The sequence below is a fragment of the Ambystoma mexicanum genome, chromosome 11 (genome assembly GCF_040938575.1).
Source record: "Ambystoma mexicanum isolate Mex_15411 chromosome 11, UKY_AmexF1_1, whole genome shotgun sequence".
Lineage (NCBI taxonomy): Eukaryota > Metazoa > Chordata > Amphibia > Caudata > Ambystomatidae > Ambystoma > Ambystoma mexicanum.
In genome coordinates, this window is record NC_090934.1 from 857,689,924 (window position 1) to 857,707,044 (window position 17,121).

At 47.8% G+C, this 17,121-nt stretch overlaps 1 long non-coding RNA gene across 1 annotated transcript; it reads right to left on the minus strand.

Annotated features, from left to right (window-relative positions):
* Positions 1-1,698: 1,698 nt before the first annotated feature.
* On the minus strand, positions 1,699-16,779 carry LOC138503834 (uncharacterized). Its single transcript, XR_011279718.1, has 3 exons — positions 16,732-16,779; positions 6,119-7,765; positions 1,699-2,223 (listed from the first exon to the last, which is right to left on the minus strand). It is a non-coding gene; the product is annotated as an uncharacterized lncRNA (long non-coding RNA).
* Between the last annotated feature and the right edge of the window lie 342 nt (positions 16,780-17,121).

Here is a 17,121-nt window from a genome sequence, read left to right on the forward strand (position 1 = left end):
AGTGCCGTTTGGAAGTACACTGGTCCTGAGTGCCAAGCTGCTTTCCGTTCATTTGATAGGAAAGACCTAGCAGTATGTTATTTTAAGGGATATTTTAAGATGTGATAGACTACAGCACTTTGGTTCTGGTTAGCCACTGATGTGGTGGGCAATGTGATAGGGCAGAAGAGAAGAGCTCAGACATAGTTCGCAAAGAGTAAATATGCTAACATCTAGGCCTGTGGAGGATGTCTCTGAAAGTTTTGTTTCTGTAGTGTAAAGGGGTAGGTAATCTTAGAGGGTCATTGGTTATTCATGGGGGGAAGATGGGTACATGGCAAAACAACCTGGTGTGTTGCCCACACTCATGCAACTAGCCTCTTGCAGACAGCTTCAATTTCACATTGTCCTATTGCCACTGTCAATCTCTCTCTCTTTGCTACCCTCTCAAATAGATACATTGCGCTCCATGTGCAACACACATCTGTACATTGGCAGATGAGGGAAGAGGGTTGTCTGAACAAGTACGTTTGGTTCAGAGAAGGGGTGCATAAAATATGAGTACCCCAGGTGCCAATTTCACCTTCCTTAGTATTTTGGTTGGCAAGCTGTCTTACACCTTAAACCTTACTCTAATTTGCTAATGCGAGATGTGCCTATCAGGGTAACGCTGCCCAGGGCAGAGAATGGCGTTTGTCAGGCATTTGTTGGGTGGTCGAGGAAGTGGGAAGCTGTGACTTTTCCCTATTAGGGCCATGCTGGTCGGGGCAGAGAATGGCGTTCATCGGGCGTTAGTCAGGCGGTCGGAGCAGGTGCCATAATCCCTGCTAATTTATCCCAAAGGTCAACTTCAGTGTATCAGTCTCTCCCACAAGCCTAGCACCCCTCTCAAGCAGTTCACACAGCCACAGGCCAACATTACATTCTCCCCCACCCAACCAGTAACCACTCACCTTATTCTGAGGAGTCTCCATAACGTCAATTTTGAAATGATGGTCCAACCTTGCAAGACATTGTTCATGAAGACTAAGTTGGGGTGTGAATTCCTTAAAGTGCCTCAGCAAGCTGAGTGCACCATACCCTGACATAAAGGGGGTGCTGCAGCTTCTGGGAGGTGCAAAGAAGCATTCTGACCAAATGGATATTATTGTTGTAACATGCAAGTTTGGTACATACAAGACTTGAACTCTTTTTCACCCGCTTTTCACTACAGTGAGAAATCGCAAAACTTGATAGGAATGAAAAGGCACCAATGAGATTGTTAATTCGTGCGTAAATGCCAGCAGTTCCACTTCCCTTGTGCACCGCCTTTGCAACCCCAAAAGACTGAGAAGAGTTTCTGAGTCTGTGCTGGGCAGAAGCAGTGTCTCAGGGCTTTGGGAAATGGACTCCTGTCGCACTTCCAGGCATGTTGCTGTGGTGGCAACTCTCTCTCTCTAGAGGTCATAGCCTGCCCACTGTGGAGGGTTCCATATCACACCTTGGGTAACTGTTCAGGACCAGCCCTCAACAAATGAAGAAGCAAATTATCCTCTTCCCTTAAAAGAGGAATTTGATACTTAGCAAATATGTAAAAAATACAAGTTACTTAATAATCCAGAATGCATTTAAGATACTTGGAACAATCTGGGCTCCCCCAGGCTGTGCCCACAAAAACTATTCCTTGCAGCCGTATGCCACGCGAGGGACATTGTAAAAAAATAAACCATGCTGTAAAGTAGTAGACTGTAGTCGGAATGCAGGGTTCCCAAGGTAGGATTTATTGCTGTGTTAACCTTTCAAACAGCCTCTCATTATAAACAACAAAAACATGCTTAAATGTGACTCAGCAGGCTTGCTCGGAAAAAGGGTGAATCAATTCAGAGTTTGCATGAATGTCCTCTTAACCTTTGCTCCTCTTTGAAAGAAAAATAATCAGGTCACATAAATTTCTTTCCCTGGACACTAGCTTTCCATTCCTTCACCAGCTGTCCAAATTGGGTTTAAAAAAACGAAGACAAACAGAGAGGTTAAACCCACGGAAACACTGTCCTTTGAAAATGGTTTACAGCCAGATTTTCCTTGTCATTGAATCCGCTTCGGTAGTGTTTCCCGGCGGCTGCCGCTCTTCAAGCCTCTCCTGGCGGAGAGTCTGCCTCTTGATAAGGATCTCCGCGATGCTGAGCCTTCAGCCTCCTAGTACGCCCAGTGTACATCACCTGGGGATTCCTCCCACTTCTCTGTGGTCTCCGGCCAGTGCTGCTGCTGTAATGAGAGACACCTGATGAGTTTCCCAGGGCTTCTTTTAACTCATACTTTGCCCTTCCCCTCCCCTCAGTTTACACCCGCCTTTCCTGCCCACTTCGCACACCTGCAGCCAGTTTGCCTTCACTCCTCTACTCTGCTCCATGCACTGTTTGTCCCACACCTGCAGCCAGCTTGCCTTCACACCTCCACCCTGCTCCATGCACTGTTTGTCCATCCCAACCTGTACTGCTATGGGGGTACCTGTCACTGTACCGCATGACAGGGCTGTATCTATACTGCTTCCCTTTGTTCATTTTATCTTTTCCCCCACCTGGTCTCCATTTCCCGTGTTGGTTTATGGGACATGTAGTTTTGTTCTGTCCTGCTGATGTAACTTTTTGGGTGCTGGGTCTGAAAGTTAAAATGGGGTTGTCTTTTATCTCCATTGCCTCTTTGACCTCCTCACATACTCCCCCCAGGGAACCAGGCCGTTCAGGCCGGTTCAGCGCCCTGGATAAATAATCAGCGACTAACTGATACTTTCCGGGTTTATGTACTGTAACAAAATGATAGGGCTGAAGAGTCAAACACCACCTGAAAACCCTATAGTTTAAATCCTTCTGTGTGGCCAGCCATCTGAGAGGTGCATGGTCCGTAAAAATGGTAAACTTCCGCCCTAGTAGGTAATAAAGGAGGGACTCTACTGCCCACTTTATTGCCAGACATTCTTTTTCTAGCGTGGAGTACGGTATCTCATGTGGCAGGAGTTTTCTACTGATGAATGCGATTGGGCAAAGGTTTTGTTCCATCCCTTGGGATAGCACTGCACCTAGACCGCATCCTGATGCATCTGCCTGTAAAAAAAAATCTTTAGAGAAGTCCGGGCAGTGTAAGACCGGTTGGGTTGATATTAGCTGTATTAATTGTTCAAAGGCTTGCACCGCTTCAGGAGTAATTTTAAGTGGCCTATTGGTTTTCAAGGCGTCCGTCAGTGGTGCCACTATTGTAGAAAAGTGTGGTATGAATCTTCTGTAATACCCCACGAACCCTGGAAATGCTCGGATCTCCTTCCGTGTCTCTGGAATTCGTAGTTTTCCCAAGGCCTGTATTTTGTCCACCAGGGGTGTGATTACCCCACCCCCCCACCGAATATCCCAGATACTTAGTGGTTTTGGCTGCCAGTTTGGTTTTCTTGGGATTAATATGTAGCCCGGCCTCTTGTAAGGATTTAATTACTTTGGTGAGATGTACTAAGTGTTCTTGCCAGGTCCTACTGAAAATAATTATGTCATCCAAATAGGCTGCCGCATATGGTTCATGAGGTTTTAAGATCTTGTCCATTAAGGCCTGAAACGTGTCAGGAGCCCCGTGTAACCCAAATGGTAACACTGTAAACTGAAATAGCCCTTGGGGTGTTGAGAAGGCTGTTTTCTCCTGATCCGCCGGGTTGAGCGGTATCTGCAAATATCCTCTGGTTAAGTCCAAGGTGCTCAAGAAGGATACTGTTCCTAGCTTCTCTACCAGTTCATCAATTCTGGGCATTGGGTAGGCTTCGTATCGGGAAATGCCGTTTACTTGCCTAAAATCCATACAAAACCATGTGGTACCATCTGGTTTGGGCACGAGCACCACAGGTGAACACCATGTGCTCTTGGAGGGAATAATGGTACTTAGTTTCAGCATACTATCTATTTCTTGTGCTATCTCTCCCCTTTTTGCTTCAGGGATTCTGGAGGGTCGGAGGCGTACAATCTTGCCTGCCTCTGTGGGGATGCAGTTGGTAGCCATATGGGTTCTTCCTGGTATACTCGAGAATACTTTTGCCACAGGTTATAAGGTGGAAAATAACTCAGTTCTTTGGGTGTCGCTCAATCGTTCCCCCAATCCCACATCTTGTATGCCGCTAGCCGAGGTTGTGACCATTTGTTCTGGGACCGACAGCTCTGCCAGGGTTGTACACAATACAGCTGAGTCTCCTTCTTTCCATAACTTGAGGAGATTAATGTGATAGTTCTGATGTTTGTTTTGCCTATCAGGTTGTTCTACATCATAGTTAACTGGGCCCAATATTTTTGTGATGCTGTACGGGCCTTTCGATTGGGCGAGCATTTTGTTGGTGTGAGTGGGTAATAGTACCAACACCTTGTCTCCTGCTTTAAGCGTTCTCGGTCTGCTTCCTTTATCATAATATTCCTGTTGTCTTTCTTGAGCCCGACCCAGGTTTTCCTGTGCATAATCTCTGAGTTTTCCCAGGTGCTCTCTTAAGTCATTAACATATTCAGTGAGGTTTGTTTCCTCCTGGTTTTCCCAGGTATCTTTCAGTAATCCCAAGATAGATTTTGGTTGTCTTCCAAATAATAATTCAAATGGGGAATACCCCGTTGAAGATTGCGGAGTGTTACGTAAAACCATCAACACCCATGGCAGTACTCGCTCCCAGACCAGTGGGACTGGTGGCTCTTTTTATCATTTGTTTGATGGTTTTATTATATCTTTCCACCAGCCCCTCCGTTTGTTGATGGTACACTGAGGTTCTCAAATGGTTGATTTCAAGGGTCTTGCATACCTCCTTCATAACGACTGACATAAAATTACGTCCTTGGTTGGTCACAATCTCCAAAGGAATCCCTACTCTGGCAAAGTAGGGCAAGAGGGCATCACAAACTTGTCTTGCAGACATTCCCCTTAATGGAAAGGCTTTGGGGTACCTAGTGGCATAGTCCACTACCACTACTATGAACCGTTATCCTCTGCTGGTAGGTTCCATAGGCCCCACAATGTCTAGCCCTATTCTCTGAAAGTGTTCTTTGATCAAGGGCATCCTTTGTAGCGGGACTCGGGCCGGTATATGTGAGCTTGTTTTCTGACATATCCCACATTCTTGACAATACTTTGACACCTCCACGTAGACTCCGGGCCAGTAGAAATTTTTCAACACCCTTTTTATCGTCATGTTCTCTGCTAGATGTCCCCCTGTGGTATGGTCATGTGCCAGCTGTATCAGCCCTTTCCTGTAGGACTGGGGAACCAACAATTGCTCCTTCTCTATGTTATCAGGGCCTTGAGTTACTCGATATATTAATCCTTGTTTTTCTTTAAAGTAAGGCGTAGTAGGGTTGGTCCCGCTAGCGTCCAGGGCTTGTTCTCTGGGTCTTTTTAGCATTTCATCTAACCCTGTTTCTGTTCGAAATGACGGCATATGATCCCCTACTTTCCAGTCTATAATGGAAATGTCTCTGTACTTTTCCTGATTCCCTCGGTTCATCTTTTTCTGGGTTTTGGATAATTTTTCTCGACTGCAGGGCCCCACTAGATCAGTTTGTGCAAAGGGGGCCTCTCTTAACTATCTATCAAATTCTGGTTGATCTGTTCTTATCAGTACCGGGGCGGGTAGGGTAGGAATAATGGCTGCTTTGATTGGTATCTCCTGCCCCTGCAATCCCAATACAATGGGCCTCATTACACGGATGGCGGTAAGGATTTACCGGTACCAGTAAAATACCGGTACCGGTAAATCCTTACCGCCTTACTACGAGGTCCCTTCGCGGGTTGGGGGATTTAACGCCTGCTTTTTGCAGGCATTAAAAACCAACCCGCAAAGGGACCCAGGGAGCTATTTACGGTACCGCAATTTGTGGTACCGTAATTAGCGCCTTCCCCATTCCCATTATGCCCTATGGGGCAAAAATGGGAATGGGGAAGGGCAATGGTGGAAGGGGGAATTACCGCCCCGCCAACCTTGGAATGGAGCGGTAATTCCCCTTTCCAGCAAGGCGGTGCCAGTATTTTAACGGCATTAACCATGGCGCTAATAGCGCCATGGTTCTCCGCCATCCGTGTAATGAGGCCCAATGTCTTTGGTAGGACACCCTTTCACATCCCCATGCACGCATTTGATGCCAATGGTTCTCACCTGTTCGTGATCTTGCTCGCTCACATGGGGCTGTATGGCCGTCTGTCGGCTTCCGCTATTCATCATTGCTTGACGGGAATGTCCGTCCACTGTGACTTCTATCACATAAGGTAACCGTTTCCTTCTGTATTCCTGAGTTTGTAAGGTCCCGATTTCCATTGCTTCAGGTTTAGGTTTTTGGGAGCAAAATCGAGCAATATGACCCCATTCCCCACATTCGAAACATTGGGGTGCCCTTTCTTTGTTTGTAACAACCCCATTAGGTTGGGGTTTCTGGCCGGTTCCTAGGTTCGGTGCTTGGCCCCTTGTAAAGGCCCACTGCGTAAGGCGGGAGTCTCCATACTTGGTCTCAGGTGGGTCGCTGGGATGGGCCGAGTGTTACCTGCCTTCTGATATGCTGTTGCCACATCTATGGCCTCGGTTAAGGTCAGATGGTGATGTTGCCTAACCCATCTCTGTATGGGTCCGGGTAAGGCATCAATGAATTGTTCCATCATTACTTTATCCTTAATCTGTCCTATTGTGGCAGTGCCTGTTTGTAGCCATTTTTCCACCAAATCTTGCACTCTGTAGAACAATTGTCTTGGGCTTTCGCCGGGTTTCAATCTGGTTTCTCTAAACTTGAGTCTGTAGGATTCTTCATCCATACGAGGTCTTTCCAACACTGTTTTTTTAATCTCGGTATAAGGAGTGTCCCCTGTGGGGTTGGCAGCATGGTATGCCCCTTGCATTGGCCCTGTGAACAGGGGTGCGAGGTAGAAGGCCCATCTGTCCTGTGGCCATTGATCTGCTCTGGCTATTCCCTCAAAATTCACAAAGAAAATACTGGGGTCTTCTCCTACTTGGTATTTCTGTAATACCGTGGACGGTATCGGGGGATGCGTCCGTGTGGTGGCCACTGCTTCTCCCAATATTCTTAAAGCTTCCCGTCCTTGCTCTTGTACCACACTTTGCACTTGTGTGGCTTGTTGGAGGGCTTGTCTGTCTGCCTGCGCCTGATGGCCTTGCACTTGGATAAGTTGTTGCAGTTGCTGCTGCCCCTCTGTGAGTGCCTTTATCACAGCTTCCATTCTGTCTGCCTTGGCGTTCTCTTGAATCTCACCGCTGCCACCACTGTAAAGTAGTAGATTGTAGTCGGAATGCAGGGTTCCCAAGGTAGGATTTATTGCCGTGTTAACCTTTCAAACAGCCTCTCATTATAAACAACAAAAACATGCTTAAATGTGGCTCAGCAGGCTTGCTTGGAAAAAGGGTGAATCAATTCAGAGTTTGCATGAATGTCCTCTTAACCTTTGCTCCTCTTTCAAAGAAAAATAATCAGGTCACATAAATTCCTTTCCCCAAACACTAGCTTTCCATTCCTTCGCCAGCTGTCCAAATTGGGTTTAAAAAAAAGAAAGACAAACAGAGAGGGTAAACCCATGGAAAGACTGTCCTTTGAAAATGGTTTACGGCCAGATTTTCCTTGTCAGTGAATCCGCTTCGGTAGTGTTTCCCGGCGCTGCCGCTCTTCGAGCCTCTCCTTGTGGAGAGTCTGCCTCTTGATAAGAATCTCCACGATGCCGAGCTTTCAGCCTCCTAGTACGCCCAGTGTACATCACCTGGGGATTCCTCCCACTTCTCTGTTGTCTCCGGCCAGTGCTGCTGCTGTAATGAGAGACACCTGATGAGTTTCCCGTGGCTTCTTTTAACTCATACTTTGCTCCTCCCCTCCCCTCAGCTTCCACCCGCCTTTCCTGCCCACTTCCCACACCTGCAGCCAGTTTGCCTTCACTCCTCCACCATGCTCCATGCACTGTTTGTCCCTCACCTGCAGCCAGCTTGCCTTCACACCTCCACCCTGCTCCATGCACTGTTTGTCCATCCCAACCTGTACTACTATGGGGGTACCTGTCACTGTACCGCATGACAGGGCTGTATCTATACTGCTTTCCTTTGTTCATTTTATCTTTTCCCCCACCTGGTCTCCATTTCTCGTGGTGGTTTATGGGACATGTAGCTTTGTTCTGTGCTGCTGATGTAACTTTTTGGGTGCTTGGTCTGAAAGTTAAAATGGGGTTGTCTTTTATCTCCATTGCCTCTTTGACCTCCTCACACATGCGTGGCAACTTAAGCTCTGGGATGGAGCGCCATTGGAGTTCTTGTCTTGGCCCAGTGCTGCAGGAGGAGAAAACTGCTGGTGCTCCGCCAGAGCCATCTTGGTCACGTTTTGTGGGTCTCTACTTCAGATGCAGGTACCTGGTTGATCAAGCCTCTAGTTTGTTTCTTTAACACATTCCCCTTTAGGGCTAATCTGTACAAAACACCCAAACTCGCTCTAGTGGAAAGGGTTGCTTCCATGTGACAGGCCATAGCTTACAAACAATGCTAACCTGGCTCCTCGGCCTTACAGACTAACCAAACCGTTAACACATTTATATATAATTAATGAATTTCCTCCCTAATTTGTCAGTTGCATCATCTTCCCCCTTCAAATCCCCTAACATCTTTTCCAAATATCTTCCCATCATCTCCCCAGGCCAATGGCTGTCCTTCTTTCCCACCTCTTACCCATTCTTGTACCCCTCGGGCTAGGATGTCCTTCCAAACAACGCTAACCCCCTCATTTACTGCAATGATAATCCTATCGGTGTCCTGCAGCCATCCTTCAAATGCCCACAGAAAAACCCTCCCCAAGAGGTTTTCTTTCTGCCCCCACCCCCTTACCTTCACTTCAATCCCTGCACTAACTTCTCTACAGCCATCCTAATATGCAGCATGTAAAACTCTTTCCCCATCACTGACAAGGGAACTGTGTCCTCTCTAAATAGGTTGTTAGATTCATGTCTAATATCCGGGTACCTCAGCACTCTCACCTCCAAACCGCGTAACGTTTTCCTATTTCTTTATTTATTTTCTTCCCCATTCTCTCCACAGCCCCTTCCCTAACCACCCCCTCCATACCCTTATAGGAACCAACTCTGCTAGATGCAATGGGACTTCCGGTCTATCCTCCCTCAACCTCATGATATCCCTTTTTATTTTCTTTCGAAGTGCCTCCCCTGGCTCCTTAATGAGATCATTCTCCCCTGTGTAAATTACTATTGCTTCTGGGATCCAATATTCCCTCCTGAAACTTACCAGCATGGGCAACAACTGATCCCACCTTAGTCCCCTAACCCTGACATTTTTACCAAAACATCCTCATAACAGCACCCCAGCTGTGCCCCAAACATCCTCCTCCCTGCTTTCATCTCTGCTCATTTCACCGAGTCGCTGAATATCTATATCTGAGGCACCGCTCCTTTACCTTGTGCTGCACCAACGAAAGAAAGAAAAAGGTTTCCTCTCCCCCTCCTTTACCCTCTTCTATTCTTCCTCCCCTCTTCTCCCATCTTCTCCCAGATCCCTAATGTAATTTGTGTACATCCCAGATAGTGTTCCAATTGCTCTCCCGTCCTCCTCCAATGCTGCCAGGGCTTTCCTCAATACCACCAAAACCTGCCCCACTATCGCTCCTTCCCTCTCCTCATGCTGAAAAACCGGCCCTCTTTCTGTCCACCCTGCTCCCGCCATGCTCTCTCTTTCTTAACCGGGCACAAGTCCGCCCCTCCCCCTACCCAACCAAACTCATAACCCTCTGCTCTGCTGATCTGTTTTTGACCACTTAATCTTAATGTCCAAAACTTCCTCTGACAAAACCACATCTTCCCACCCCAGCCATATCCCGCCACCAGTTCTGATATTCTAAAAGCCCTGAAGAACAATCATATATAACAAACCTGAACATGCCCACTTCCCATGCCAACCAACACACCTCCTCTAGCACATCACATAACTTCACCAGCAACCCAACCATCACTGCCTTCCTCTTGACAGCCCACTGCCTCGCCACCCCTCCTGTATCGTCCTAGCCATATCCCCCCTGCTTGGCTCGAAGCCAGAAAAGCATGTAACATAAAACGCTATTCCTGCCAATTTCTCTGCTATCGTTATCTTAACAACTCTTTTTTCATCAATCTCATAATATAGCTAACCGTATCCTCCCAGCTTTTTTCCCGGCATCTCCCCTCCCCGCTCAACTACATACCCCCACCACAAATTCCAACCTCGCTTTAACGTGCAGCCAAAGACTTTTCCAATAGTTCCAGGGTTCTCAGTCTCCTAACTTCCACAAATCCATTGGGATCTGGAGACCTTCTTGATCCACTTCTGGTTCCAACCTATGGAACCTCTGCACTACGAATGGGACAAGGCGTCAGCAATGCCGTTATCCTTCCCATTAAATGTGATGAATGACATACAGGACATATAGCAGTGGGCAAAACCCCAGGAAAGCTATACAACTGCCTCCTTTTTGCCACTGCACTGGCCAATTCTCAGCACACCATCTCCCCCCAGTACACACCAAACACTTCCGCACTTGATGCATCTGGAAATACTTGCACCTCCAACCACCCTGGGTCGCTCGGCAGCCACATAGACACACTGCTGTACCTCTCCAGAAACTTTAACTATACCTTGAAATCTTCCCTGAGGGTGCCCGACACCCTTATTCTGCGGTGCGGCTGCGTGGCTCCAGACATGGATCACGCCATGGTTCTGCATAAAGTGTGCCCTGGGGCAGTCATTCTGCATGTGAAACTCAAATGGCCCAGCAACTTCTCGAATTTCTTCAATTCCATTTTCGTTGTTCTTACAACGACCTGTATTATCCCCACCAGCTTTTTAACCTTGTCCTCAAGCGGATGGGATGTTACATTTACTGAATCCTGCTCAATTCCTGAAAAATGTTATTTCCGTGGCTGGTCCCTTGGTTTTCTCCTCTGCTAAGGGAACTCCCAGTTCTTCCTCTAACCCCTCAAACAACTCCAACATATTCCTGCACTCCTCCTCATGTCTAGCCCTTCCCATGAAGAGAAAATCATCTAAATAATGCAACAACTTTTATGAACCTGACTGTAACAAAAAAACGCCATTGCAAAAATAAGCTTAAACACTCAAACAGCACACATGCTATCGCACACGCCATGAGGAATGTCTTGTCCATAAATATCTGATCTTTACGCTGCATGCCCAGTAGCCAGAAATCCTACGGGTGCACCCGCAAAAGCCTAAATGCAGATTTAAAATCACTTTTAGCCATGAAGGCTCCCGAAGCACATTCTGTCACTAGCTCAGTCACCTGATCAACACTGTCGTATGCCACTGCACAATCCTTATCTGCAATGAAGTCATTGGCTGGCGTCCCCTCCGGCATTAACAAATGATATATTACCCTGAACTCCCCTTCTGTCTTCTCTGGCACAAGTTCCAGTGGTGACACTACCAAATCCCCTTCCGACCCCATTAAATGAGCCTGCCATTCTCCCTTCTGCAACTTGTTTGGCCAGTTTCCTCTCAACTATCTCTGGTCACTCCTTTGTCAATCTCAAATTCTCTCCCCATCTTCCCACCCGTTGTCCCAGAAAGCTCAATCTAAACCCCTCCTGAAAACCATCCCTCAAAATCTGAACGCTTACTCTGTCTGGATTGAACGTCACCCAATCCACTAACTGTTCCAATTTATCTTGTGAATGGCCCCTTTTCGATAACCCCACTACCATTTCCTCTGTCGCCAGCCGCAAAATACTGAGTAATCAGGTGCCGACCCACACACCTGCTGCACTCATTTCTAAATTTGCAAACCGCCCTGAAACAAGCCTCTTTATTGAACACCCAGCAGGCTGTTGGTGACTGACCCCTCCCTCCTGCCCTCACCCTGTCTGGGGCCTGACGACCAAGAAAGTGGCAGTAAGGTAAGGGTAGTCTGCTCACCGTATGCAACGCCAGAGCTGGGCGCGTTGGTTCCATCAATTGCAGCCATTAATCCATATCCATCTTTCCCCACACCGGGCTCTGGTCTTCTCTTAGCCTTTCTCTAAACTCCTCATCATCATATACCCAAGCAGAACCCCTCAAAATCACAAAAGTGGTTCTTATTGAAACAATCTATTTAAAAAGTGCTAGTCACCTCTATGGGTACTTTTCTCAGTATACAGTATACATATGTAATAAATGCTGATGTATAATTCTCTATAGCCACCGGTACCCTGGGTCTTGATGCCAGCTCCCTCTCTTCCTTTTTTGGATCCTTCTTTAGCCCATGCCCCTCTATGTAGCAGCTTGAAAACATCTACAAATATTAAATATAAATATTATAAAGTAGCTTCCCTTTCTTCTCTTCTTCCTTTCCCTCCTTTCTTTTGTTCAGCCTTTTTCTTCTGCTCATCTTTTTCTTGTGCTACCTGCTCCGTTTGTACCGCCACTGTATTCTGTTTAGTCACCCCTGACGTACCAGTGCACCCTCCGCTCCCCAACATATCTCTGTCCTCAAGCTCTCTCCTCCCTGCTCTCCATTGCAACCCCCACTTCGCTCTCAATCTCATCCAAGTTGCTGATCATTCCCTTCCTTTAGCAATCTTTTTGTAATCGGTACCCCCCTTTCCAACTGCCCCATCATGGCCGCACCACCGTCGTTAAACTGTTCCTGTAAAAGGACTCCTGCTGTGGCAATAAAGCAGATCTGCAGACCTGCTCTGCTTATTACCTTGAGTCCTAGGCCATTGCTCGCCACCCCTGTATCTCCAGCCAGCCCTCTTCCTGTCATTTCTCCCCTCCACCTCATGCCCCACTACTTCCCCTTCTTCAAAACTCTCCATATCCTCCCACTCCCTTCCTGCCCTTTCCTCCCACGTCATCCAGTCCTCCTCTCCCCACTCCCCTCCCACACCATATACCAGTCCTCTTCACCCAAACCGCTTACGCTTGGTTGCTCCTCATCATCCCAGCGAGGGATGCCCACTCCTACGCTCGTTGGCTCTCTGCCGGGGATGCCGTCTGAGCTACTTACCCAACTGTCCTTAAGGGTAAGAGTGTCCTGCCCTTCACCCCTCCTTCCACGGTACCGGTGCCTCTCTGCTGTCCCTCCTCTGCCCTCGAGTGAGCCGCCCCCGCTCCTTCCGTGCTGTGGCTTGTCGATGCGGATGGCGTTCCACCCCGCCCCTTAGAACTCTTGTGCAGAAACATCAACCCTTTCTCCTTGTTCACCGCTAGAATCTGCTTTGACCTCCCCGGCCCACCATGTCCTTGCTCTCCTACCCCAGCCCTGTGCCCCATTTCCTCATCCACCCCCTACCCAATCCCAGCCGCATCGCTCTACCCCTTTCTGCTTCAAAAAATTGCCCTCTTGCAATGCTGACTGCTTTTCCCTCCCCCGGCCTTACAGTCTTTGTGAGGAATTCGACCATCCACAAGGTGGGTGTGCGCTCACCTGGGCTTTTTTGAAACTTTAAATCAACTTGAATGATGGTAGATCAACCTCCGTAAAATGTATGGGGCTAATCCACACACAATTTCCTATGCTCACTGCACGACATACTTATAGACCTGTGCACTCTGGGTGGACACAAACTACAGGTGCAGTCTACACTATCATATTTAGTTGGTATATCACAGGAGGAGTACACAACGCATCTCCAGAAGGGGAAGGACCAAACCTTTTCCCTGCCATGGCCAGCCTGGTTAACTAACAAAGGCTTCATGGGTCAGCCCTGTCCTTTTGTTGGGCCCTGCAACTGGTGGCAGTGATTAAAGTAGTTAACATACGAATAGAATGTACTTCAAACACATGGGGCCTGGCTGCAGATGTTAATAAAGGAGACAGCAAACCCCAACACTCTTTCATATGCAACTGTGTCAACCTGAAGCCAGCTCCCACCCCCATTATCAATTGACAGTGAGCTGTCATGTCTGGGACTGCGTGTTACAGTAGTTCACCTAACAGGCATAGCCCATTCATAAGGTATGAGGATGTGGTTTGCAGGAGCCATAGAGTTCAGGGGAGACCTGCCGCTTTAATCAGGAACCACAGAGAGATCCATTAACCTAAGAAACTCTTTGATCCACAACAGACAGGAAGATAGGTGGCACTTAGTAACATATGTTGTAAACCCTTTACTTTTCCTGTTGCAAAGCACTCTGGTTATGACTTCATGCATACAGGAGATTGTTGGTAGGGACCCCAGGATTATTTCATTGAGGTAGGCTTAGCCTACACCATTCACTATGGTCCATTTGACTTTAGAAGAGGGCTGAGCCTCTCTTTTGGCATATCACCTGAAGGCTTCACAAGGCATAGCAAGAAGAACTCATCATTGGACCCTGGCTGAAGGTACAGGACCTCCAAGAGGGAAGCAAGGCCCCTCCCTTAAACATCTCCCAGGGAACAGAGGAAAATACCAAATACAGAGAACCCTACAGCAGCTCAACGACTGGTACCCAGCCAGCACACATCATGCCCTGCTAGGCTCAGCAGCAAGCTTCCTAGGTGGGAAGTGCCAGAGAGTTTCTGAACCTGAAACCAAGGACAAGGCGGCTGGCTGCAACATAGTCCTCATCTTTGGGCCATCCGCCCTAAAGGATGACGCAAGCCCAGCTAAAAAGCTAGGAGAAGTGCATCCGCGAGCATCTACCAATATCAGCATTAAAGATTTTTGAGCCATTCCAGTCCCTCAAGCTGCGATCGACCTCAACACTGACTATTGTTATGCCACAGTCACTTAAAGCCATCTGAGACGTCTAGACCAGTGCTTCAGAACCCACTGACCAGCACTGATACAATGATTCCTCACCATGAGCCGCCATGTAGACCAACCTGTCACTGTCCGTCCAGCTTCATTCACCGAACTGTTTGCCGCCTGTTACCCATAGCGGTCTCCCATCTTGAACTTTGCCAGAGAAGCTGCAAAGTGCCCTGAAACCAACTCAACCCTGTCAAGCACCAAGAACATCTACAAGCACAAGGTACATTGTGGATCTGTCCCGCTGGTCCTTTTGTGAAGGACCCTAGAGACAATGTTAGACTCATTGTTCCTTTAGTGCTGAATCTAAGTAACCTGGAACTGTTGCGATTATTTACTATACCGACTGTCAGTATACAGAGTATCCAGAGAGCATCCCTTTTCTTTGCTTGAAACTGTCTGTCCTCCTCTGCATTTCTTTACAGGGTGGGTTGTATTTCGTAGTGTTGCTAGAACTGCCTGTTGTGATAATAATAACAATGGGTAATTTTTTTTTCGATGTGCTGCAACTAACCAAGGATCCACAACCTTTCAGAGATAAGCCTGCCATTCCATCCACGTTAACAAAATTGGACAAGAAGGTTTATAATTTGTTTGTTATTCCAATCTGTTTGTATCCCTTCTCGTGTACTAGAGGTGTGGGGCTGATTGATGGTTTAGAAAACGATATTCACCCCTGGTGCCCAGGAAGTTGATTTGTCACTGGTATATCCCCCCTACTTGTTCTGTCCCCCCATCACCTCCTTCTCTCGCCTGTGCTCCCTACCTGCCTCAAGGTTACACGCCACCACTGCAGCAAGGGCCCCATCCGGGGCCACCCTTCACTAAGTTTCCCCTCTCCTAAATTGCCCCTCCTGAACCCTCTAAATATCCTACCCCATGCTGGCCACCTACGCACACTAAACTCCACCGGCCCCCCACTGACAAGAAAAAACACTCCCCTGCCTAAAACTACTCCTAACCGGGAGACTAGAGACCAAAACCGGTGGGTCTGCTACACACTAGCCACACCTCACAAAAGCCTGAGCTCATGCTCGCACTGGCTTATAGGGCACTAAGGCAATGCTGAACCAAAAACTCAAAATGCTGGTGTGGGGCAGTTTTTTTTGGTGAAAGTAGGTCACTTTTGTGGCCAATGTGTGCCAGTCTGATTATTTACTTCACGGTACAGCGAGTAGCTTTGACCAGGGTTGCTGAATAATTATTCTTTAAAATGCACAATTTGCATCACATTCTATCAAAAAACTCCTCCATGGGTACTATTCAAACAGTCTGTCACAAAAGGAATGAATTGTCATTTGCAACTGCGGGCCTCTTTTTCAATGGTGCCCGAGACAATTGTATGCACTAGTCCGACATTGCATGAGCGCCCCGCGACCGGGATGGTGCCTCTCCCCAACACAGACATGTGGTTCTAACAAGCATGCAGATAGCATCCCACGCCACTCTACCATACGTCAAACTGCTTTCCAGCAGTGGCCGTCCTCTTCCCTTCTCCAAACCCTGTCCTGCCCAACACTGCTGGAGATTTAAAGCGTGAAACGATACAGAGCCCCAGTAACCGTAACAAAGCAACAACACTAATGTCCAGTGCCGCAGAATGAGGGAGCACCCGCATGGTGCTTAAGAGCACAGGCTGTTGAGCTTGGGGAGCTGCCCACAGGGTACAGAGGACGGAAGGGTGAAGAAAGGTGACCATAAAGCATGCCAGTGACCCTGTCCTCTTCTGCTGCAGGACTCACAGGAAGAACCTGGCAGGGAGGGGACCCAGGATCCAACAAAACATGCTAGTAGTCGGGGGATCTGCGTGATTTTTCCGTCACAGAAAAGTCTGCGACCGAAAAGTTAAAATGAGAAATGTGCGAACCACAAAAGGTTTGTACATTTCCCATGCGAACACGCATTAAAAATCCCTACATACCCACACCCCCACAACATACCCACAACATTCCCCCACCCACACCCTCAACACCCCCCCCACCCACACCCCCAACATAAACAAACCCTACTTACCTTTTTTACAAGCTGAGTCCCTGCAGCGCCAGTTCCCTTTCACTTCTGTGATCGGGAAGTGGTGCAGCAGGGTCCTTTTCTTTATTTTTTCTTTTGGGAGCTGCAGGGGTGCCTCCCACAACCCCTGCTCACTATACCACACAGTATAGTGAGCGGAGTTTTGCGGGTGACACCCCGCAGGCCCTTTTTTATTTATTTATTTTTTTCGGGTGTGCTGCGGGGGTGTCCTCCGCAACACCCCGCTCACTATACCACACAGTATAGTGAGCAGGGTGTTGCGGGGGATACCCCTGCAACCCGTGCAGTCTTTTTTACATTTTTTTATACTTACCTACAATGCTACCACCAAAGGTTCGAAAACCAAAAGTTCGAACCTTTGGTGGTAGCATT